Raw genomic sequence first — 25,167 nt, forward strand, 5'->3', positions numbered from 1 at the left:
TTTTCACATTTAGCTCCGAAGCTCTGGAATAGCCTTCCTGATATTGTTCGTTGCTCAGACTCGCTCTCCCAGTTTAAAACTAGACTGAAGACGCATCTATTTAGCCAGGCATTCATATAAATTTTTTATCTTACAGTTACTGTAAATTCGGCCTCTAGTTCATAAACGCCAGAGGAGAACTGGCCCCCGACTGAGCCTGGGTTCTCCCAAGGTTTTTTTTTTCTCCATTGGGTCACCTGATGGGGTGTTAGGACACCATTAGGTCACTGGATGGAGTTTTTCGGTTCCTTGCCACTGTTGCCTTTGGCTTGCTCAGTTGGGGATATTCAAATTAATTAACCAATCATACCATTGATCAGCTCTACCAAACTTGGATGTCTTTTTTCCAGTAATAAACAAACATTAAGTTGTTTTGATTGATACTGTGAAGCAGCTTTGATACAATCTGTATTGTGAAAAGCGCTATATAAATATATTTGACTTGACTTGACTTAAGAAAAGCAGCACAGAAATAAAGACCAGAGAGCGAACTGAATACAAACGATGCTTCTGTGATGAATCAGATTTAAATGTCTCTTTATGGAACAAGCTGAGCAGAGCATCACACCGGAGGAACGAATTCAGCAGTGCAGGTTTTAGTGTGGATTAGACTCTGGGTGGTGATGGCAGTTGGGTTCAAGCCTGTGGTTCTCACAGCCAAGCATAATCTCTGTATATCCACTATGTTTTGAGTGCTCTTGCCTGATTAACCAAAACCTCTAAAACCAATTAATTCACTGAACTCTTTCTCTGATTACACAAGTTAGTAGAAAAGTGATTAATAACACAATACAACCATGATGCTGTAATAAGGAATTTTTTTATACAAAGAGATTATCTTTTAAGAAGAATTGTTGTTTTGTAAAGTGAAAAATATAGAACTACTTAAAGTCAGCATGAAACGGAAGTTGAGATAGAATTTTCTTCCCTACTGTGGTGTATATCTGAGTGAAATGGTTTTTAGAAAAAGAAAAAAAAATGTAGTGTGGGACTTGTTTTTTTTTTCAGAATTGATTGGATGGTTGGATTGTTGTGGTTGGCTATAGACCTTATGTAGCCACGCCCCTTTTCAGTGCTGAGCTCGTTGTCTTTTGACTTCCGGTCTGTATTTTCACAGCGATCTTGCGTAGTTATGAATGAACGGCTCGTTTAAAAAATTTCCAAGGTCTATTTGTTAAGACTAGGGGTGGCACGATCCGCCTTTTTTGCCTCCGATACTGATTCCGATACCTGGGACTCAGTATTGGCCGATACCGATCCGATCCAATACTAAAATAATAATTAAAAAAACAGTGCCAAATTACCTATTAAACTGTATCTGTATGCCTCACTGTGGGGAAGAGACTGGGATTATTCTTTTTTTTAAAGGCATCAAAGCTTGACTTAAACATTTTCCTTACTTTGTAAAACAATACAGACAAAATATATACTATATAATTAAAAGACAATTATTTTTAAATTTTAAGCGCAACTTTTTAATGAAGCAGCAACATATGATAGATTGGACAGAATAACTAAGGCTATCAATAAACTGCAATTGCGCAAAAGTATTGTAATATGAAAGGCTCCAATTCAGAGCGGCACGAAACGCTTATGCGCAGAACGATGCGCTCGAAGCAACATGGAGTCACACGGCGCGCAGCGCCTCGCATTGAAAAGTTCAAAGCACAAAAGTAAGATATACATATATTTCTTTATTTATTCATTAGTTTGAGCCTTTTAACAGTTTTAAATTTCAGTTAATGTGCGCGTGAAGAGCAATTATATCGCTCTCTACTCCAGTGTTGTGTTCACTGAGGAGTTGTGTTGTGATCTAACAGACACCCGGGAGAAAGTAACATGTGAAACTCCAGCACGTTAAAGTGCTTTTATGCAAACCATAGACCTTTATCTACAGATCTACAGTATAATAATAGGAACATTGACTCATCTTGGAGAGTGTTTCATCATGTTGACTGTTTTACCCGAGTGCTGTTTGAGTGCTGAATGGAGAATGATTGACAGCCGCAGCGGAGGGAAGCACTTAGGTGAAGATTAATTTAACGATTTAAATCTGTACCTCACATTAAACTATATGTAATGGCTTCAGAAAACTTGGAATATAGTACACGGAAACATTATAGCGCTTTATAATGTTTTTGTGCCTTTTGCGTTGTATAACAATAACATACTTAGGCTATACAATATCGGATCGGATTTGGATGGTCTCGTCTGGCGATACCCGATCCGGCAAATATTTGTAGTATCGGAGCAATACCGATACCGAGTATCGGATCGGCGCACCCCTAGTTAAGACATATGCTTTACAATGCTTATGATAAACATTACAATGCTCACGATAAACATTACAATGCCCATGATAAATATTACAATGCCCATGATAAATATTACAATGCTCATGATAACTTTCGTTAACTCTACAATAAGTAAATCATCTTCACCAGCTAATTACTCCTGGACAGCGATGCCATAGAAATATACAGAGCGACCGCAAAAACGGAAGTTCAAAGACAATATTCCTAAGATGGCGGCGCCCTCGTTTCTCTGGCGCATAAGGTCTATAGAGCGTTGCAGGTATGACATCACTTTGTGGGCCAATCAGCAGTAGCATCACACTGGTTCCCTCGACAAAAACCCAATGGGATTTTTTTCACAGGCTTTTGGATTTTCGCAAAAAAACAAGCTATGTGATCAACAAAAGTTTATGATACTTACAATTTTTTGTCCATCAAAATAATTTTTCACAGATGAACACAACATTTATGAATTTTTAAGCCTAAATGCAGTTGCCAGAAGTAAAAGGTAGGCTATAAACAAACTAACGTAAGACCACGGTCCCACGACTTCAACGTCACCATCACTAAGCTCCAGACAACTCTTTCAGTTTTTATCTAAAAATAACATTTTTTAATAGTTTATAAGAGCACAATTGTTAGCATAATTAGGCTGTAAAAGTGGACTGAGTTTACCTGTTCAGCATGATGAGGTGTAATGTCTTTGACAGCCTATGTAGTCCCATTTAGCCACTTGTTAGCAACCACCTTTATCAAGGCATGTAACTCTAGGATTACTTCACTGCAGTTTGAACCCCACAACATGATGAACTACAACAGTTCCCTTTAAGTTTTTTTAGGTTTGAGTAATGTACGATTTACACAATACAAATTGCTTTGAAAATTTGGCAAAAAGCTCTTTCTTGGTCTCATTTTTCCACAAACTAAAAATGAAAATTACTTCTAAATCATTTTATTAATCATAGTTAATATTAATTTCAACATTTTCTATTACATTGTTAAAATCAAAAGTCGTATCTTTTAATATTATTTGATGGACCTGTGCTAACATGAACTAACAATGAACCATTGTATTTTTATTAAGTAAGGGATAATGTACATCCAGTTGTTTGTTATCGCAGAATAAACCCCGAAAAAAGGACCCTGACAGGGAAGGGGTTTATTCTGAGATAACAACCGGCTGGATGTGCATTATCCCTTACTTAATAAAAATACAATGTCTACTTGCCACATAAGTAAATAATTAGACACGAAATATTGATCTGAGTTGAAATATTTGATTAGGTCTTTAAACGCTAAGTTTCCATGGAGAGAGAGCAATTGCTAGCGCTGCGAGTTCAAACTAGACAGACATTTGAGAGATACGGTATACAGTCATACCACTTATTATACAGCATTTTGCCACATAAAGAATTATGGAGATAAGAGATATTGATTTCAGATTAAACTGTTTTAAAATCATACTTGTTTGTATCTTATAATCCAACAGTGTACAAAATAATACAATAATAACAAAATGGCAGCAGCTGCGTTTGTATGAAACAAGAAAGAGCGAGTCCACGATACTGGATGGCATAGTTAAATAACTGTACACAAAATGTTGATTTGACTGAATTTTAATATTTTATTAGATCAACAAATGCAAAACTTCCATGAAGAAAAAAACATTCCAAGCAAGCGTATAGCACTGCTGACTTGTAGTGACCTGGATGCGCCTGTTATCTGTTTTCAGCGGTTGTTATCTGGGAATAACATACAGCTGGATGGCGCGATAGACCAATCAGAATCAAGTGTTCCACAGAACCGTGTAATAATTAACGTTAACAAAGATTAATAAATACAGCATCAAATGTATTAGTAATTGTTAATCTAAGTTGATGCATTAACTAACGGGACCATATTGTAAAGTGTTACCTAAATCTTTTGTTTATCAGCAAATGGTAACACTACAACAAAACTCCATACATTAACATGAGTTAAACCATTAGGTATCATGAACTAATAACAACAATTTTACAGCATTTATTAATTTAGGTTAATGCTAATTTTGACATGCACTATATGAACAAGCATGGAATTAGGAATGAATAACACATTTATAAATTAACACTAATAGCAGATGCTATAAAAAGTGTTAACTAATGTCAATGAATTGAACCTTATTGTAAAATGTTACCCAGAAAACTCTAGACATACTGCAATGTTTTTATGCCACCCTCTAAAAGAGAACCACCTTTGTCTAGGCAACTTCTGGGTGGTTTGATGCATCTTCCATTCCCTCAGTAATTGAAACAACAGCATCAGCTGAGACATCCTAATTCTTGATATTTTGCTTTGTACTCACTTATTCATGTTTACATTATCCCTAACTTCTTTAGTCTTTATTTTCACATCTGTCCTTCAGATTCAAAAAGTGAATAATTCTTCAACTGTGTTTATTACACAAAGAATGTTTTTAATTTAATAATTCACAAGAAAATGCCAATTAAGACAAACTAAGACAAAAGTGCCCTTGATAGAGCAATTCTTTTTCATCAAAGTGAATTCATTTCATCTGGAACACTGTTTGCACAATAATATTTCCTAACAAAAAAAACAATTTTGCATTAAATTTGTGTCTGAAAATATAAAAATATAACTGAAAATATAACAGAACTAAACCTTCATGTCAGATGAGAGAACAGGTTAAATTTTTAGAGTATCTGACTGCTTCTGAAAGATTGGCAGCTGCTGTCACCAGTAATCAAAGGTCACATCATTTTTATTTCTCCAGAGAAAGGCAATAGACGTTGAGTCTCAGCAACACCTTGAGTGTGAAGTGCATGCATATGCCCCGGCACATTTATATATGAGTGTGTGTGTGTGTGTGTGTGTGTAATATGCTCTCTTTCTCCACAGCCTCCAGGGCACAGAGAGGGAAATTGAGGCGCCATCTCAAGGGTGGAGAGACGGTTGCCAGAAAGATTAACCCGCCTTCCTTTTATAGCCCCTGACAAGAGGTTCAATCACACGTTGCAGTTCCGCACACTAACCTCTCCCTGAATAATTAGATCATGAATATTACAGTGTTAGGCCACGGCTGATCGGTCCTGGCTAGAGAGGCTGAGGTCACCACAGGTTTTAAAAGCTCCTCTCATCATATCAGCCTCATAGGCCCTTTTTACACCTGGAAATAAGATGCGTTTTGGTCGATCGGATCCCAGTAGATGAGGGGGACACATACCCGTTCTTTCGATCTAATGGACAAAATAAACTTGCGCAATTTATATATGAACGTGCCCAGAGTCAACGGAAAAACACATGGAGAGCAGCAGCTTTTGTTTCTTCTCTGATAGCCACAAGACCATGCTGAACGCAATGAGTGGTGTTAGAAATCAGGAATGGCGAGAGAACATCTTGGTAAGTTTTTTTGTCTTCAAACCCTATCTAGGTCTTTAGCTGACAAAGTTTAAATCTGCCTCGCGCACTTCCCATAATGTTTATGCATTAGGTCAGTAGGGGGTTGAGCAGGTGGTCTTTCGTGGCTGTTCGTAGCATTTGACCACACGAGCGTCTACACTATGAAAGCAATCTGGTCGAATGAGTTTTTGATCACCTCTGGAAGTGGTCGAAAGTGGACAAGCTCAAATTTTAAGAATCAGTTTACACCTGTTTTTAGAGTTGTACACTTGTAATCCGATTAACCAAAACGCATCTTAATACCAGGTGTAAACAGGGCCATAGAGGGAAACATTTGGGTGAAACCAACAAAGACTAAGGTAAACACAATAGATGTCCGATAATGTCCTCTAAACCAACAACAATGTCCACTATACCAACAAACTGGAATTGACAAACAACAAACCAACAACAAACTGGCAACAAACCAACAAACTGGCAACTGGAATTGCATTTAAATCAAGCCCATAGATTTCATGAAGTTGAACGGCTACCAAACCCACAGGACAGTAATAAAATATGGAGTGAATTATGGAGAAAATGACAATGTTCTTTGCAGCCAAAAGTGCAGAGTCTATCTCTGTGTCCAAATATCCTCTATATAATGGGTGAAAAACAATACGTAAAAAGAGTGGTATGTCCGAATTTATAAAACAACAATAGGCGAAAAAAGCCCATATGACCAACTACTTCTGCCAAGATTATGAAACACACTTTACTATCCTATGAGGCCACAAAGGATTTGTGAATGGCAGTGGAGTGACTTAAATCATAACATGGTGGACATAGTACGTCCAGATTTTATTCATACTAGTTTTTCTAGTAAAAACATGATTTTTTTTTTGTATATTTCTGATTTATTACAAAGAATTGGCTCATAGGGTACAACATTGATTGCGCTGTAGCATGTTGTGATGTAGTGATACTATGTTGCGTCTTAATATGTATATTTGTTACGTGTCGTTATGTAGATGTCAGGTGTTCAGACTGAGTATCCTCAAGTCAAAAAAGCCTTCAAGTCACTATAACATTCTAGCTACTGGATATGACCCCACTTAGCAAGCACCACTAAAAGCGTTATTCTCTGTTGTCACTAAACTGAAGTTGATTTGTGGATGGAGGCAGAAAGTGTTCATTGATATGGGAGGATGAATATTTGTCGGGTCACAGAGATAACGCTACTCCACTTCACAGAAACACCTGTTCTCGGATGACTATGGGCATGAGCCCTATTAATTACAGGAAGCCGCCACAGAGGGACAGTCAGCATGCAATGAGACCCTGGGACATCAACTACAGAAAGACAAATGGCCCCAACCGTGACTGAATGCAGACACACACACATTCTCAAACACACACACTCAGCTTCCTCTCATCCTCTTCAATCAAGCTCTGTAATGCGGCCCGTGTAGGTCTTACTCACTGCCAGCCAGGCTATGCCGCATTTCAGAAACTAGGTCACATGGATGGCTTTTCATCATAAGACTCTACATTATATGCTCCAAGCTGACTTCAAAACACTACAGGGTACTTCAAATACGCTTTCGTATGCACACTAGCACAAAACAAACGGAGCTAGCATTAAGAAACATGCACAAAAGAGCTCCTAGTAATGGACGGTTTCTTCAAATAACCCTGCATTCGGTCTGTGGCACAAAGGAGGGAAATGGCTGAAGGTGTACCCACTCCATTGATCACTGAGAGACGCCTGACAAAAGGTCTCCCCTTGCCCCCATAGCTAAGCACTACACTTCTCAGACAAGACCTTTGTGTAGCTCGTGTAGCTTTTGTATCCCTTGTACACACATTAATAGCACACTAGAGTTATAAAGCCCACCGGATCAACTTGTTTTTGCAAGAATTCAAGCAGGACGGCAGAAGCCTGGAAGGCATCTTTGTCTTTTGACAGGATATTAAGCCGCCCTCATGTCTATCAGTGCACCTCTCTGCACCTGCTTCTGCAAATAACTCCCTCTTTCTCTTCCCCACAAACAGGAGCAGGGCTCGAAAAGAAGGACTGCCCGATGGCCTAGGGCCAGCGTGAAAGACGCTCAGGGACATTTGACCGAATTGTCACCCGGGCCAGTGTTGCATCTGAAAGTTTATCATTTGCATGTGTTCTTAAGTCTTGTCAAATTAAACATTCATGCGATTTTTAACCATTCAAATTTAAGCGCAAGAAGACGTGAAAGAGAACTCAATTCAGTACTTGCACACTGTTTTCTGTCTCGGACAGCTCTTTGTGTGCGTACAGTACACAGAAAACAGCTTGCGAGTACTGAATTGAGTTCTCTTTCGTGTCTTTTTGTGCTTGAATGGAAAAAGTATACACAACAAAAGTATGTCTAAATGCCTGTCTTGGCGTGTATTCACATAAGCACGGTCAGTTATTTCTTAACTGAATGTAAACAAATGAGAAAGAAAACAGTATAAAGGCCCTGATATACTCACGGCGAAGTTCCTTTTCGTTCTTCGCATAGAGGTAAAAAGAAGTTAGAAATATGTGACCAGTGATATGCTGTGATAACGATCCATGCAAAAGAAGGTTGAGCCTCAGCGGACATAGGCTACATATTACGTAATCGCCACGGACCAATGTTCGAAGGGCTTTACCAGCCGAAGCAAACTTTTCATGAGAGTTTGCTTTAGCAAGCGGTTTCAAACTCACAAATAGAACTTCATTTTGGTCTTATTTTCTATGAAATGACGTCACATCAGTTCGTTCTTCAATTTCGCTTGAAGTATACCAGGGCCTTAACAGAATATTGGATCCGTACATTTGATCTTAAAGTGACAGCAGTCTAATATGACTGCTGCTGTCGGTGCCATTAATGTAACAAAGGACAGGGAAAAGGTTTGTAGCTTTAATAAGGATTAATCTATATTTAATTTATATAGTAAAGACTATGCAGTGTTATTTTATGTTTCATTATTTAATTTCTGTACCTGAATACTGGTAGACTTACCTGAAAAACTTTAAAAAAAAAACAGTTTATTTCATTTGTATCTTTGGTCCGTTGTATTTATTTGAGCTGTTGCTTGTAATTGGTTTGCTTATTCTTCTTTTATTTGAATATTAGTTTTATATAGCTTAACTTTATATTAGTTAGGCTAGTAGCTTTTGCATTGTCATCAAAATTGGAATCAATCAAGAATTGTGAAATTTCACTTGTACCTAAAATTTTGGTGACTCATTTATTAGAATATAATGTTACATGGGTCAACACGGCAACAACAAAACTTTTATTATTTATATTCTGGTAGGGTCAGTTAATATCTTGGCAGGCCATGTAAAATTTAAACCACCAGTAGAAAAAATCCTTTTAGCGTTGAGCCCTGGGGAGCCAACCGTCCTCAGAGCCAGGCCTGTGTCTGATCCTGCATGAGATTGATAACTGAGCTGCTCTGATAAATCAGTGGGATGCATGAAAGTTCCACATCACATACCTTCAGAAAACACACCTGATTATTGGCTTGCCTTGTTGAATTCACTTACAAGAATTTGGGTTAATCACTAATCTTTTCATACTCTATTCTGTACATTATAATGGTGTGATATCTAACTGTAGAATTTAAAAGCGTTGACATTGCCAACTAAAAACCCCAGCCAAGGATAAAACTAATAAAAATAATTGTTAATTTAAATAAATCTATAAAATTATAACAAATTGTAAACTTTTTATTGTGGTTTGTTGCTAAAGTACTCAAATACAAAAAAAAAAGCTAAATAGGAATAAAGAAACAAAAACTAATAAAAATGACTAAATTAAAACTAATTGCTAAAACTTAAACTAAAGCTAAAAGCTAATGCAAAACACTAAATACTGTAATAGTATTCAAATAATACTAAAATAAAATTATTGATTCAAGTTTTTGGTGTTTTATTTTTAATGAAGTATAAAAAAAAAAATGATATCACCCATTAAATGGTCATCAGCCATAACATATAAATTACCGTCTCATTGATATTGGCCAGAATTTTTATATTGGTGCATCCTTTGACAAAACATCTTTAAAACCTTAATTTTATCATAACTTATTTGTAACAGTAGATGTGTGTGAGGCAGAAAGAATGATCAAAAATAACTTTAATATACACAGAACTACCAAACTTCAACATGAGAAAATGAACAGAAGGAACACAGGGCTTAAATGCACAGAGAAAGATCATTAACTGAAAAGGTAACAGTTAAGAAATAATTAGAAACCATAACAACTAATAACAATAAATAATCCTTAGAAAAATAATCTACAGACCTCAGGCAAATAGTAACAGGGAAAACTAAACAACATAACAGTGACATTATCATGTTTCTGGGAATGCTGATGTGGTTTTTGTAATACTAACATTGCTAACGGCAACTAATGCAGGTGTAAATATTTGCTCTGACAATAGTTTGATTCTAGAATGATGATGTGATGCATCATATCTAAATTTGTTCACAATCTGAATATGATTGGATTGATTTATAATTATCTATCACGAAACGTAACTGGAGGTTAAAATCGAATGCATTTACACCAAGTAAATTGAGGCTAATCCTTCCGAAACCTAGCATAAAGCTTTAAACCCACTTACCAGGTACTGTCCAATACACATATGCAGTCTAATTCTGTAAATGTTCGTTTTTGTAGCCCATTAAGCTGCAGGATGATTCGACTATAGCAATAACATAATTTGTGGATTAAATCCAAATTACAAACCATTCTGTTTACACTTGAACCAACATTGGGATGAGCAGTTAGCCCTGCTTATTCTGCCCTTCCCTCAGGCTATGTGTTTTGTTTGAGAGAACATCCCTGATAAACATTGTCACTGATCCCGAACAAACTGTCACCAGCATTTGATTCAGTCAAAAGCATCAAATCCTGCATAACACCACCCTGATTCTTGACCCGGCTGTTCTCTTGTACACTCCTCATCTCTGACCTTCAGCTGAGTTCATCCAGCGTGGAGACACATTCCTGGATTAGTTAGCTGAGAAAGTGAGACCATGTGCTGTGGACAGGCTAGTAAACAGAGATGTTAGTTAGCCTGCAGCTTGTAATTAATAAACCCTCATTCTAGATAGCAGATCTTGATGTGGCCTGACAGTTGTCACAACGGTTGATCTTTTTGAAGGAACTTTATGAGGGTCTGAGAACCCAAAGAGGTGTTTCAGGGATGAATAACTTGTTAAAAGAAATGCAGGCAAGTCGAATTCAAGGCAGAGAGACTGAATGGGATGGGTCAGGTTGGTCGACTAGTGGGTTAGTTCATTTCTCATTTTTGTTTTAGTTTCAAAAAGGTATGAACTAAAAGTCCTGTCATTCGCCTACTTATTGATTGGGCTACTAAAATGTCATGAATTGTAAAGGTGGACTTATTAGTTTTTGTTTGTTGATATGGCAGTCGTTGTGGACTTATACCATAGTTAAAAAAAAATCTGCATAAAAACAACAAAATAATACAAATATATTTAGATTTTTTTAAATGCAATTTATTCCTGTGATGGCAAAGCTGAATTTTCAGCATCATTACTCCAGTCTTCAGTGTTACACGATGCTTCAGAAATCATTCAAAATATGCTGATTTGCGAAAAACATTTCTTATTATTATCATCAATTAATTCAAAGAGCTCATTGTTTCTGCCTTACATTAATACATTGTTAGCTAACTACGTGATTTGTATATATGTATATATATATATATATGTGTGTGTACATTTATATAACTTGGACACAGTCACCTCTGATAACAGATGACTCTAATTGTAATGTAGACGCATGCATTTTCTGTAAAGCTGCTTTAAATGATTTGCATTGTGCAACGCGCTATACAAATAACTGTGAATTGAATCAATGTTGAAAACAGTTGTGCTGCTTAATATTTTTGTGGAAACAGATAATTTTTTCAAGATTTTTTAATTAATAAAACAGCACTTATTTGAAATAACATTTTGCAACATTATAAAACAGGTCACTTTAAAAAGTATTAATTTCTTTTTAAAAGAATCATACTGACTGTGAATGTATAGAATATATATGCGTGTCCACATACACATGTATAGTTTAATAAAAAAAAAATTTTTTTAATGAGGTAAGAAAATGACTGTGTGTACTTTTATGTTATTAATAAGATCACTTAAATGCTTTCTTAAAGGGGTCATATAATGCCATTTTTATACAAGTTAATATGATTCTTTAGGGTCTAAATTAAAAGTTTGTAATATAATTTAATAAAAAATTCTCATTAGTATTGTAAGAAAACACTCATTTTACTTGGTCAAAAACAGCTGTTTTCAGCACGCCATTTAAGTGCATGTGTCTTTAAATGATAATGAGCTTTGCTCACCCCGCCACTCTGTTCTTGTGGGGCGTTTTAACCATAGACTGTAAAAAATATGGACAAAGCGTCTGTGACGTCATGGTTTATGGGGGGTATGGGTGGCGCCACCTTGGAAAATCTTTTCAGAAAGGATACAGAGGTGGCATGATGTGTTGTGTCAGATCATGGCCGAGACATCAAATTTCAGGAATTCCACTCGGCGCAGCCCGTTATCAGCTGTCAATCACGCTGTCAATCAAAGTTAACCACGTCCTTATTTTTCTTACATTTTATATCTAAACTAACGAGTTAGAAAAAAATTCACCCCCCTCACAGCTGTCAGGCACTCGGAACCTATCGAAAAATACAATAAAAGTCCATGGGGCCAACCTGTAAAAACATGAATTTATGCTGTGTAAACGGACATTTTAACATGGGGGTCTATGGACATTTGCTCCCTTTTGGGACCTGCCCCTAGCGGATTTTCGATTTATTACAGTTTTTCGCACTTCCGGGTAGGTAGTTGCCTTGACAACAGTTGAGGGTATATTTTGGAGAAAGAATGGCAGCGGGAGTCTCTGAGGACACATCTGTGCAACCATACCAATTTGAACCGGAGTCGGACCAGCAACAAGATGACGTTCGACAAGTAAGGCTCGAACAGGACGTTTCTGAATGGTTGGTTAATGTAATGTCACTTTGATGTATCTTTGTATGTACTGGCAGGGTAGAGTAACGTTAGTGACTCGAGATATGAACGTAATGTGTTTACTGATGAATACGTTAGTTCATTGACAGATTGATGTTACAGCTAATGGTCATGGTCATGAAAAACTTTTTTGGGGGTAAATGTCACTTGTCAGTGATGTGTAACGTTATCTCAGTGTTAGGTACAACTGTCAGAAATGATTCGCGCAAACATGAAAGCATTGACGTAAATCGTGGGGAATATTCCCTTCGAAAACAAAACTCAGGCACTGCGTCTTCAGCGGTTTGTATTTAGAAACACCAAAATGACTGATGTGTTCGTTATTACACCCAAGAACAGAACACCACAATCGCTTAGACGCCATTCTGCTCCAGTGTATCAACAATGGCGGACTACGATGACAGCTCGCTCAGGGCAGGTCTGTGTTGAAACGCTGCTGTCAATTATCAATCGTGGGAGGGGCGTCCGATCTAGTGACGTCACAAGATCGAACGGCTCAATTTGAGGCAGGGGAAAACACAAGGAGACTAAAACAAAAACACTGGATGGATTTTTATCATTATATGATGGTTGTGCACAGGCACTGCCAACACACATTTCAGTACAATCAACTTGTAAAAGTGCATGTACCATTATATGACCCCTTTAAGCTGAGATGTCTGTGGTCAATGTAATAACTCTCAATTTAAATTTGCCTGTAACACACAAAACATGCCTGGTAGTCATACACTAAACAACATCGGCTCACAACAGAACAGTTCAAGAAACACCGATAATACTGTATGTCAGACTGAACCCCCATCTCTCTCACCCTGAATCCAATCTCTCAAACACGTGAAAGGGAGATGGACCTGCCTCAAATGTCCAAAGGTGCTGAGGTTAATCTAGCGTGGCAGAAGTCACTCTCAAAATGAACACGCAGCACACACTGACTTCAGCTCTAAACACAAACGTCCATTCAGAATGACTTCTTTCACTCAGGCCCACGGAAGGTCAATGCTTACCCTTTACCTTCTCTATTACCATTGCATAAACATGAATATGGTGGTTAAAGCAATCTATTCCGCAGTACTTTTTCTACAACAAGAATAAATGTCATCTGTCCATTTGGCCCTGTGCAGAGATATAGCATTCAACATTCAGTATTCAGCATACAGCATTCTCAACAATGGGTTTTAACAGAAGCACTGATTCACTGGCCATCTAAAATGCCCCTATTCTCCCCTCTGGATCCCTCACACTGAAATAACACACACGCTCTGAAATTTGCACTCACATACACGTTAAATACACACTTGCATAATGGTGGGACTCTTGTGTCGCTGCACAATGAAAGGGTTTTTACAGGATATCCAGGTCAGTACTCTTTTGACTTTTACATTCACCTTTTAATTTGAAGTAAACATACACACACAAAACATGGCTACAGACAAAGAAAAATACGCTGAGAGTGAAACCAAAAGATAGTGACAAAAACACACAGCGTTAATCCTCAGACATGCTTTTTAATAGGCACAGCGCTAACAGATGTGTGGCAAATAGGGTTGGATCAACACCAAACTCTTGGTATCTGGTACCTTGGTTTCAAACAAATAGGAAACACAAACAATGAACTCAGTGCAAATCTCTACAATAATATTTGTAACTTTCCCCACACTTTGTAGATAATTTGGTACAAAATTAAGATTTTTCTTTTTTTAAATCATTTATTATGATGAATATTATCTTCTGATTTAGGTACATCACATTTTAAGAAATAAGATGATTTTTCATCATCATTTCATTTTCATTTTTTTAAACATTTAAGTGACTAGACAATTGAAAAATGGACATTTACGTATATATAACAACCGGTAAAAACTGATAACACAGGCTCACCCAGGTAACTGAAGTCAGCGCTACACTTGCTAGAAACGTTTTTTTTTTTTTTTTTTTTTGGTGAACTAATAAAACATTAAAACTTAAATCAATATTTGGAGTACAGTCATTTAATTATGTCATCCAGGTATCGCAGACTCGCTCTCTTGTTTCATACAAACGCAGCTGCTGCCAACGATTGTTTGCATAATGGATAAGATTAAAAACAGGTACGATTTTAAAACAGTTTCATCTCAAATCAATATGTCTTATCCCCATAATTATTTATGCGGCAAAATGCCATGTAATAAGTGGTATGACTGTACCGTATCCCTTAAATTTACATCTAGTTTAAACATGCCGCTTGCTAGCACCCGCTTTCTTTATGGAAGCTTTGCATTAAAGGCCTAATGAAATATTTCAACTCAAGTCAATATTTCATGTCTAATATTTACTTATATGGCAAGTAGTCGTGTAATAAGCGGAATCATGTATATCCAGCCGGTTTCTGCGATAACAATTATAATCCCTTACACAAAGCTCACTTTAATACGCTTTAATAAGCATTCCATATGGATTTGATTTCAATTCAATTTTGCTAAATGCATTAATAAACATATTAGTGAATCTCACATAAGTAACAAATTAACTTTTTTACATTTTACGTCACAATACTTAAACTTATGAACTGCACAGGTACCGAAATTTGCACATTGATGATTGTAGTACTTTTACCAGTATACCATGCAACCCTAGAGGCCAACAAAAGAAAATCTAAGGCAAGTAAGTCTACATTTTCCTGTCTTAACATGAAGAAAAAAATGGAAAAAGATAATCCAAACCCATAGATTTCAGCTCTCTTTTCCTGAATCTTTTGAAATTTTTGTGAAAAGAAGTTGGGCTTGACTGGTGTGACAGCCCTGATTTTGACCTGAGGGGGCTGTAGATCTTTAACAGCCAATGGGGCTGGCCTCTGATAAAAAGTAACCAATGGCAAGGGCTGACAGTAACTGCACGCCTGTGGCACAGAACATTCATCAAAGAGCTTTTATGACCGGCAGAGCAGAGGCTGGCATGATCAAATCTAACAGACATGCCAAATATCTACAACACACTCCCTCCCCGCCTCTGTATCTCTCTGATTGTCAGCTGACTCAATCTGCTCCATGTAACCTGACATTTCGCCATATTGTTCTCTGATCCAGAAAGAATCAACGATCACATCATCCTGTCATCTCGATGTAGCTTTAGTATTTATTATCCCCGTCTCAATAACGCATACAAAAACAGAAAACACACACATATACAACATACACAACAGTCCATGTAGCATATGTAAACAGCTTGACATTAAAAACTGGAAAACTGACATTAAAAAAAACATAAATTATAGCTCCTGACCAAAACAACAGCAAAAATATGCCAGAATTGTGTCAATCTGCTTGTCTCTTGTTAAAGGAGTGTGGCTGTCTGTGTGCATGCAAATCAGCATGATTGGCAAAGAAGGGTTGAAGGATGAAGATGAGCCAGCCTTTCAAAATGACTGTCAACAAAACATTCAAATGCCTCAAATTTATGCAAAATATGTCATTCAACTCGAGACGCACCGATTGCAATTTTCTTGGCCAATTCCAATTTCCCATTTTTTTGTAAGTGTGACCTGCCAATACAGGTTTTTGCCGATTCAGACTTTCTTTCAAAGAACTATAATTGACAGCATATATAAACAAAAATCAATGCAAATTTAAATTTTATAAAAAATAAAAAAAGTAAAACAAACAATTTTCAAAACAACAGCACAAATAAATGCAATAGAATCATGAGATATGAAATAAAGCACGGCTTAAAGTTTTTCAGGTGGGTATACAGTATATTCAGGTTAGTAATACTAAAGAAATTAAAGTAATCAAATGTAAAATAACACTGAATAGTCTTTATTGTAAAAATTAAATGCAGATTAATGATTACAATTGGTTACAAACGTTATTCAATCAAGAGCAGAGAGTGATTTTCTTTGTCTTTTGCTCTTTGTAATTAACATGACAGACAGCAGCAGGAATATTAGGCTGCTGTCACTTTAAGAGTTTATACATGGATCCAATGTACTGTTACACAACATGCATGATCTTTCTCAACTGATTAGGTTCTAAAACTTGGACAAAACTGAATACTCACCAACATGGATATTTTGACAATTATTGTTTTCCAGAGTGCAGAAAGCCACTCACAAGTGCAGAAAGACACTCATTTTGATACTTGCGACTCACAAGCTGCTTGAGACTGAAAGGCGGCTTATGTACGTTCCACTTATTTAGACCAGTGGTGCGCACACTTTTGGCGTGAGCGCGAAACCTGCGGGAAATAGTCAAATTATGCTCAATACAACCATTATTTAACCAGAGCGAATAAGAAGAGTGAGTGAGAGGATGCAGGTGTGTGTGTCACTTTGCAGTCGGAGAGAAGAGAGTGAGAATGCACTGCTGACGTTATTGCCTGTGCCGCTGGCAACAAAACGGACCGGCTCAAAATCTGTAAGATGTGAGACCTACCGGCCGGTTACCGGTCCGATCATAGGGAAAATCAGCCGATTCCGGTCCCTGGCCGGTCGATCGGTATATCTCTACATTCGACATCTTTATATAGATGCCACCCTTTAAATGTTTATATTTAAAGAATTTGATTCCTTGAAAAAATTTGCCATGTACTTGAGACACATGCCAATTAATCAATATCGAATGCAATTTAATCCAAATAGGAACTGAATCAAATCGTAACCTTGTAATTGAACATTGAATCAAATCCTATGTCAATACTCAGCCCTCATTTAAATTGTTTATATTATTATTATTATTACAAATATTCATAATAATAATAATGATGATGATGATGGATGAATATAGGGCCCTTCAGAGAGAGAGAGAGAGAGAGAGAGAGAGAGAGAGAGAGAGAGAGAGAGAGAGAGAGAGAGAAAGAGAAAGAGAAAGAGAGAGAGAAAGAGAAAGAGAGAGCAACTATCAAAGGGACACTTTTTGAAGCACTTCTGAATTAAAAAATGACTTCATCACATGATTCCACCCCATGGCCCCTCCAGTTGGAGGCAGATCACGCTTTCTCCTCTTCACGACTACAGCTCAGTGTTGAATGACCTCAGATGTGCCAACACGCAGCAGGCTGTCCTGGCACCCGAACAAGAGATGATAGCGCTGTCATGCTAATGGCATCTTTTCAGATTACACTGGACAGATATGCAATTTGCCTTTTGCCAAGCAAACCCTCATTATGCAGCAGGGCAGAGACAGAAGGGAGGGTCAGATATCCCAATCCAGAGGTCTTATCTAGAGCCGTAAACAGATAAGAGCAGATGACTGCTGCCCTACTGCTCAACTTACAGACAGATGCAGAGACAGAGGGGATAAACACGTTCCTCTTCTACAGGATGAGACACACACGGCCTCCTAAAATACAGATCTAATCCCTCTTGTAGAATAGGTGTCATTATATTGGCCATATCACTCAGGCACATGCATGCAAAACACTTCCCTTCACCAGTACCATACTCTGTGTTTTTGTTTGTTGTGTTTCAATATAGATATGAATATTTCATTGGTTGACATTTAAGAAGTTCCTATTTTATTCCAGAGAACAAGACAAAAAAAACACACAAAAAAAACAATAGTCACTGTACATACTGCTGCTACTCATAAAGATATTTGATTAGCGAGTTTTTCATTTCATTTTTTCCAAATTATACCAGGCTTAACACTGAGACTGTCATAGTGGGACGTAGGCCTATATTTGGTCACACTTTAGATTGGCGTACAATTCTCACTGGTAACTAGGCTAACTATTAACAATGACTTTTGCCCTTAGAAAACTCCTAATTAGCCTACTGCTTATTAATAGTTAGCAAGGTAGTTGTTAATTTTAGGTATCGGCAGGATTAAGTGATCAATCTAGATCACTTAGAATATAGTCATGCAGAATAAGGCATTAATATGGGCTTTATAAGTACTATTAAACAGCCAATATCCTAGTAATATGTATGCTAATAAGCATCTAGTTAATAGTGAGAATTGGACACTAAACTATAGTGTTACCAATTACCACATATTCTATAAAAATGTACAAAGCAAAAGACAAAGATCACATTCTCATATTGATCTACTTGACCTTCTAATGAAGCTTTTGATTATGAATGGTTTTGGTTTCGGTTTAAATTTTTTTTTTGTACAGAAAACCTTTTACAAAATCCTTTAAAAACATACTAAATCTGGGATTAGTGTAAAAATACTCTGTTGAAAACTTAAGAAGAAATGATGACTGCAAATAATTTTAATTGTGTAGATATTAATCTCAGATTTTTTCTAGATATATTATGGAAGAATTTATCATGCAGTGTGGCATCAAATACCATACATTCAACTATGTCATTCTGTTTCATTAGACAATTAGTTAATGCAGTTATAGGTTTCATTGCCTAAAATCAGCAATTAATGACTGCAGCATACCTACTGCCACATGACAATGTTTTGAATCTAACAATGACAAAAACATTACGGCCCTGCATTTTTGTTTGAAGAGTGTCACAGCTCATGACTTTCTCATGCCCTTAACAGTTAGGCTAATTATATGTTATCTGATCTTCCTGTTTGAACAAGTACTGCTTAAAGGTGCCCAAACAATTGTCATAAAAAAAACTTCTCTGACAAAATGTGTTTATGTGCAGGAAACCTAATTAATTAATGTACATTTCAAATGTCAAAATGTAGGACTTATTTTCAGTTTATGCAAGGGAGAAAAGAACAGTTACACTGGTTAAACTTGAGCATACATTACAAATAAGCTGTCTGATTAGCGGGGCAAACGTATATTTCGAGATGGTTTACAACTTTTTAAAGTCACCATTAAATCAGATGAAATGTTTTTTCTGCGCGAGAGACACAACCTGTCACTCACATGAGATCACAGCAAGCAAACCACAACAATCCAATGATTCAATCAATTCCCCATGGACAAACTCAGGTCCCACCCTACATTTTTTCTAGTTTGAAAAGACGTTTCACCCGTTTATACATCCCAATAGGGAAGAAAAGACTAATCGCAACTTCCTTGCTGACTTTAAATACATGACACCAAATGTCATGTGGTTTGTAAAATGGATGGTTATCAGCTATCGGTTCCAGAATGGCTACTTCATCAGTCATTGCATTCCCTGCAAATCTAGCATGACTGTAGTAATTTTAGTGCTGAACAGAGAGCAATGCCATTTTCCCACATATTGATTAGTCTTTTTAAAAGGGCGAATTAGCAATTCCTTCTCTAGATTGATAATCTCTTGTCTTCTGGTCTGATTCATAAAATTATTTGTTAAAAATGTTACAGCTAGCTTGGCATGATTCACAAACACTAGCACACATTACCATTAACAGTTACATAAACCCCTGTACCAATCTCTTTCACACACATTCCCATTCTTTATCTAGGCTACCTACAACAAACAATGGAGTTCAACCATAAACAAAACAGAGAATCCTGAAATCACAGAGGCCCTGTAAGACCACCCAGACCTGTCCAGTAAAAGCATATGGCCCAATTGGCCACAATGACATCAGGCTCCTTACTCTCATCTAATAGGCTTATCTCAGTCTCTTTCCTAGCTGATCTCTTCAGACCTGCAGTTTACCCTCATTCAAAGGGATTTTATGAGTCAGGCCACTGCTACTTCTTGCTTTAGGGTGCAGGAAAAGAGAGATCTGGTCTGTTTGAAGCGATATAAAGGGCAGGCATGAGAGAGAGAGACGGCAGAGAGGCTTTATGGCCCTAGTGTAACTAAAGATGTTGAGAACTGAAAAAGAGTGTGTGTGTATATGTGTGTGTGTGTGGCCTGGATTAACAGCTGGGTGTTTAACTCTCACTCTCAATAGGTGGGGAAAGAGATGAGACACAGACCTGCGTACATGCATTTTTCTCCAGCTGACGTGCAGTGGAAAACAGCTGTGCAAATGTGCATGCACACCACAAACACACGCAGGCTGGATGTGCAAGCTTTGAGCGACAAGCTTTCTTGAAAGACAAAATTTAAACAAAACATATTATATAATACAAACGGGCAGAGAAACGTTAACAACTTTGAGATACATATTTAATTTGGTTTTTAACTGGAAACTATTTTTGCAGTCATTTAAATGTTTTTTTATTTTTTTTATTTAAATGACCAATAGGACTCTTGATAGACAAAAACAATTACGAACAGATAGCCTAAGCTTTTGGGAAACAGAAACTTTCAACATATCTGAAAGCTTCCTGTAATAAGATGTGCATAATAATAGCACCAGATCAATGTGTTAAAAAGAACTCACACAAATCGCCACATTCAGGTTGAGATTAACACACTCAGCCCATAAATTCTCATCATCTCCATCTTCTTCGCTGCTGCCACTTGGGTTCCTCTCCATCACTGTGATTTATCATCTGTTGACTCACAAGCTGCGAGAGCTCGTCCTTCAGCTGAGAAATCTGTCCACTTGGACCTCATTCAACTGATCTTCAAAATCACAAGATTGTCTGCGTCTTTCTCAGCAATTACTATCAGTATTTACAACATGACATCGAGCCTCACAGGCAAAGGACAAGAATCAACAGCCAGAATATGAACTCACATCACATGACTGCAAATTGTTGGCACTTTCCTCATGCTTAAATTTTAGCATACAACTTACTGATCACAGCACAAAGTTATTTAATAAAACATATGATCAGTGATAATTACATGATCAAAACCATTCATCTTCCCTCTCCAGCTGTACAAAAGCAGCACGGCATGTCTCTTTCTGGAATGAGATACATTTATGGTATTCACAAAAAACAGGTTACAGCGTCTGGCATTTCCACTATAATGAGCGCTTCTATCTTACTATTAATGGCAAACATTAAAGACAAACACTGGAAATCAAGCCTGTTCCCAATCTGTTTACCACTTGGTTAGCACAGGCAGGTCAATTAAACATAAACCACTTAAAGAGAAGAATGCAGCCATAAGCCCTTCATGCACACTCATAGAGGAATGCGTTGATAATCAAATGCAATAGCAGGTTGCCATGAGTTGCAAAACTAAGCACCTGGAAATATTTTAACATTGCGACTGTCCACACTGTTATTAGCAAAGGTTACTTACTGGTTGATATTGACATTTAAGCAAGATCACTTGAGCAAAAGCATTGTTGTTCTTAAAAGATCTGTGCTTATAAGTCGTCATGAATACCAAGAATTGTGTATTACATGAAACTACATAAAATCCCTTGTTAGACCAACATAATCCTCCTGATGTCATTCCAGCTAGTCAAAAACAGTTGTCTGAACAAAGAATTGAACAATATTGCTGAAATGTTAAGGGGTTGTCAGTTCTCAGCACGCACTGCAGCATGCATAAATGATGGGTTACTCTTATAGGATTATTGTTTTGCTGTTTGCTGACTTTTTCACATTATTTGATTTTCACCATTGTTGAGGTTTGTGTCATGTAGGTCTATGTTCTACAAACTAGATCCCAGATATCTTTGCTTTGTAAGGTGATTGCACCTTCGTGAGAAAAAAAATATATTAATTGTAATAGCCTAAACCACAAATGTGATGTGGCTTCTATACAACAGCAGTAAAAACAACTAATTAATGTCAAGTAATTTGTTTCAAATAAAAAATGGTCAGTATCCACATATATTTCTTCTGGGCTCCGCCAATGAAAATATTTCCAAAAAAAGCTACCTAACTGTGCATGTCACTCACCAAACAATAATATGCATGTTTAAATCATGTAAAAATGAACAGCCTATCAATTAAAGCAAACCGAAATACAGCAAATGGAGACTACTTACTATGATAAACAGTTGTGGATTTTGTGACTGCAGAAAGGACAAATGTACGAGTGAAAATGTATTTATGTATGAGTAGGCATGCATATTGGAAAGCACTGCCCCCGTGATCCATTCATTTAGCCGAATCACATAATGGCTCCTGATAGAAGAGAAACGTTACACCCAGATGTCAAAATGATCATTCACCACGCTCGATAATTGTACTGAGAATAAGAGACCGTTTTTCTCTGGAAATATGAGTCTGAAATTTAATTATCCAGCCTTTGGAAAATGTAGGGCAGACAGAATACAGCGCAATGATATAAAACTGCACTCAGTGGGTAACTAATGCCAAGCTCTGGGTTTAACTGAGTGAGCACAAGATACCGGAGCCGTAAATCAAATAAACACTATCTAGCCTTAGGTAATTGCGCTTTTAGGAATGGTTAGAAAGAGTCCAGAGCACACACACACACACACACACACACACACACTCAACACATGAATATAAAAACCAACAGTAGGCTAATTGTTTCAGAATTAGATCAACCAGTGATGCTCTTTTTCACAACGGTCACCCCTCAAAATATGTCAAAGCTAAAGTTTTGCATGCAATAATAATCTACTGAGTATGCAATGCAGGAAATGCCAGTGAATCATGTTGTTTGCCAGTTACACAGATGGGAAAAGCTCAGTGCTGCCAAGTGCTGACTGCATTAAATCCTCTGATGAAAACACGCAACACGGTCGGGGATCACAACATATGCTCAATAATAAATTACGGCAACACATAAGCTTCAATCTTACCCCGGGATCCAGTTATTTAAGGATGACATTCGACGAAATCATTTAGCACCAATCCACAAGACCGAAATGCATGGTTAAAGATACTCTGGTCCGTCCGAGACAGAAAGTGGCCAATTCAACACGGGCAGCCGCGGAGACACCTACACCAGATTCAGATTGAGCAGTAGCGTAGCGTCTATCGCACTGGTTTCTCCGCGAACTAGCCCCGCCCCACTATTTTCTATTTTCCCACCACCTTCTTCCGATTGGCTCTCGGTTAGACTAGGACGCGTCTAGCAGCGCGTTCGACCAATCATTAAATAAAAGGGTCGGGACTTCGAGTTGGAAGTCATGCGGGCGGATGCGATGCATGACGTCAATCCTTTGTTACCTTGCCGACCCCTTTCATCTGAAACAGCAGATATCTACAAGCCAAAACATTGCGTATTAATTCATAAACATCTTGGTGCAGACTTTAAGAAGCTTGTTGCAGGGGGGGGTAATTTACAGAAAGCACTATTCAAGGCAAACACAATTAGTAGGCTATTATAATGAAGCAGGTGCATTCAGTAAAATTCAGCATTCAGTTTAATCTTAATGAAGCAAAGACTATAGCTACTTGCTGCATGGGTGCCCTGTGAAGTCGTGTAATTTCTTTACGCTCAAAGGCTTTATAACGACTCGGCTAGACTACAACTGAGATTTATGACAGAGCAACTGTACATTGCTAGCCAAATGGCCAAGCGTCGTACACAAAAACCGTGCATGCATGTGCATGTGGATCGCAGTCAATTCTCCACAAACCATAATAAGCCATCTAATGATATGCGGCTTTATAACTTTCCACCCATCAGCCAATCTGCTGTCGGCTGTCAAAGCCCCCAGCTTCAAATACCGCACTGCTTCTCGGCGGAGAAATCCCCGGTGACATTTCGAGACAACGCCTTTGATATTCAGCAAAGGTCACGGACATACATTTATATCATTTTCCCCCCGAGAGGATCAAATGCGAAGTCTGCAGTCTGCCTTCTAAAAGGCCCTGAAACAACACCAAGTATCCATAAAAATTGCCTAGGCTATGCTTTAGAAATGCTGAATATTTGCTGAGAAAAAAAGAACATTGCGAGCAATTTGTGAGAAAATACAACACATCACAGTTACACGAACTGCAGCTAAATATCCATTCACTCATGAGGATTCAGCATTCAGTAGCCCCAAATTAACATTGAAATAAATGCAACTCACATAAACGGATTTTTTTTTTGGTGTATTTAACTATTGTGTTTTTAAGCACTGACTTCCATCACGTGTTTTGGCCTAACGTAGAAGGCCAAGTGCTTATAAACCATCTTACACACTAAATGAAATGGAGAGCTGACTCCTTTGTTGCTTCATAAGCCTGATGGAATAGATGGACAGTAGGCTAGCATAAGCAACCGTGCACAAAATCCGTACAGTTTTCATTCAAATGTTGTACTTACTCTCCGTGGACCATAGCATTATACATTGCGCAGAACATCGTATTGGATTAGCATTATTTGGATTCGGTGTTTTGATTTTTTTTTCTAGTGTTGTTGGTCTGCGTTGCCGAATCAGTGTTGCCGTCTGCGGCAGCAACTTCCGGCGCATGCGCTACAGCGCTCGCGTCACGAACAATGGCTGTGGTCCAAACATTTTCTTTCTTATAAAAAAAACCCAAAAAATTCTTTCTTATTTGGATAAAATGTAGTGAAATTTAAAAGAAACAGGGGCAAAACCAATCCCATTCGCACATAAATGTAAATATTGTCTCCAACCAATCCCACAAATCTTCCCTGAATCTGAGTATGACACATTTATTCTAACTTCAGATCTGAGTATTCTTGTAGCATCATTTCATTCTTGATT

The 25,167-nt window shown here is 37.5% G+C and overlaps 1 protein-coding gene across 3 annotated transcripts in view; it reads right to left on the reverse strand.

Annotated features, from left to right (window-relative positions):
• The window catches only part of fam222ba (family with sequence similarity 222 member Ba), a 62,481-nt gene extending 37,572 nt beyond the window's left edge, over positions 1-24,909 (reverse strand). The window contains exon 1 of one of the 3 annotated variants that reach the window (XM_077231466.1): positions 24,762-24,909. The gene's annotated coding sequence lies outside the window, so the exon portion shown is untranslated. Of the gene's footprint in view, positions 1-23,301; positions 23,498-24,761 lie in introns of those variants that run through there. The other 2 variants (XM_077231465.1, XM_077231469.1) reach the window with 2 other exon arrangements.
• Between the last annotated feature and the right edge of the window lie 258 nt (positions 24,910-25,167).

The sequence above is a fragment of the Siphateles boraxobius genome, unplaced genomic scaffold, assembly GCF_051911475.1.
Source record: "Siphateles boraxobius isolate OS27281-9 unplaced genomic scaffold, OSU_SipBor_1 16, whole genome shotgun sequence".
Taxonomy (NCBI): Eukaryota; Metazoa; Chordata; class Actinopteri; order Cypriniformes; family Leuciscidae; genus Siphateles; species Siphateles boraxobius.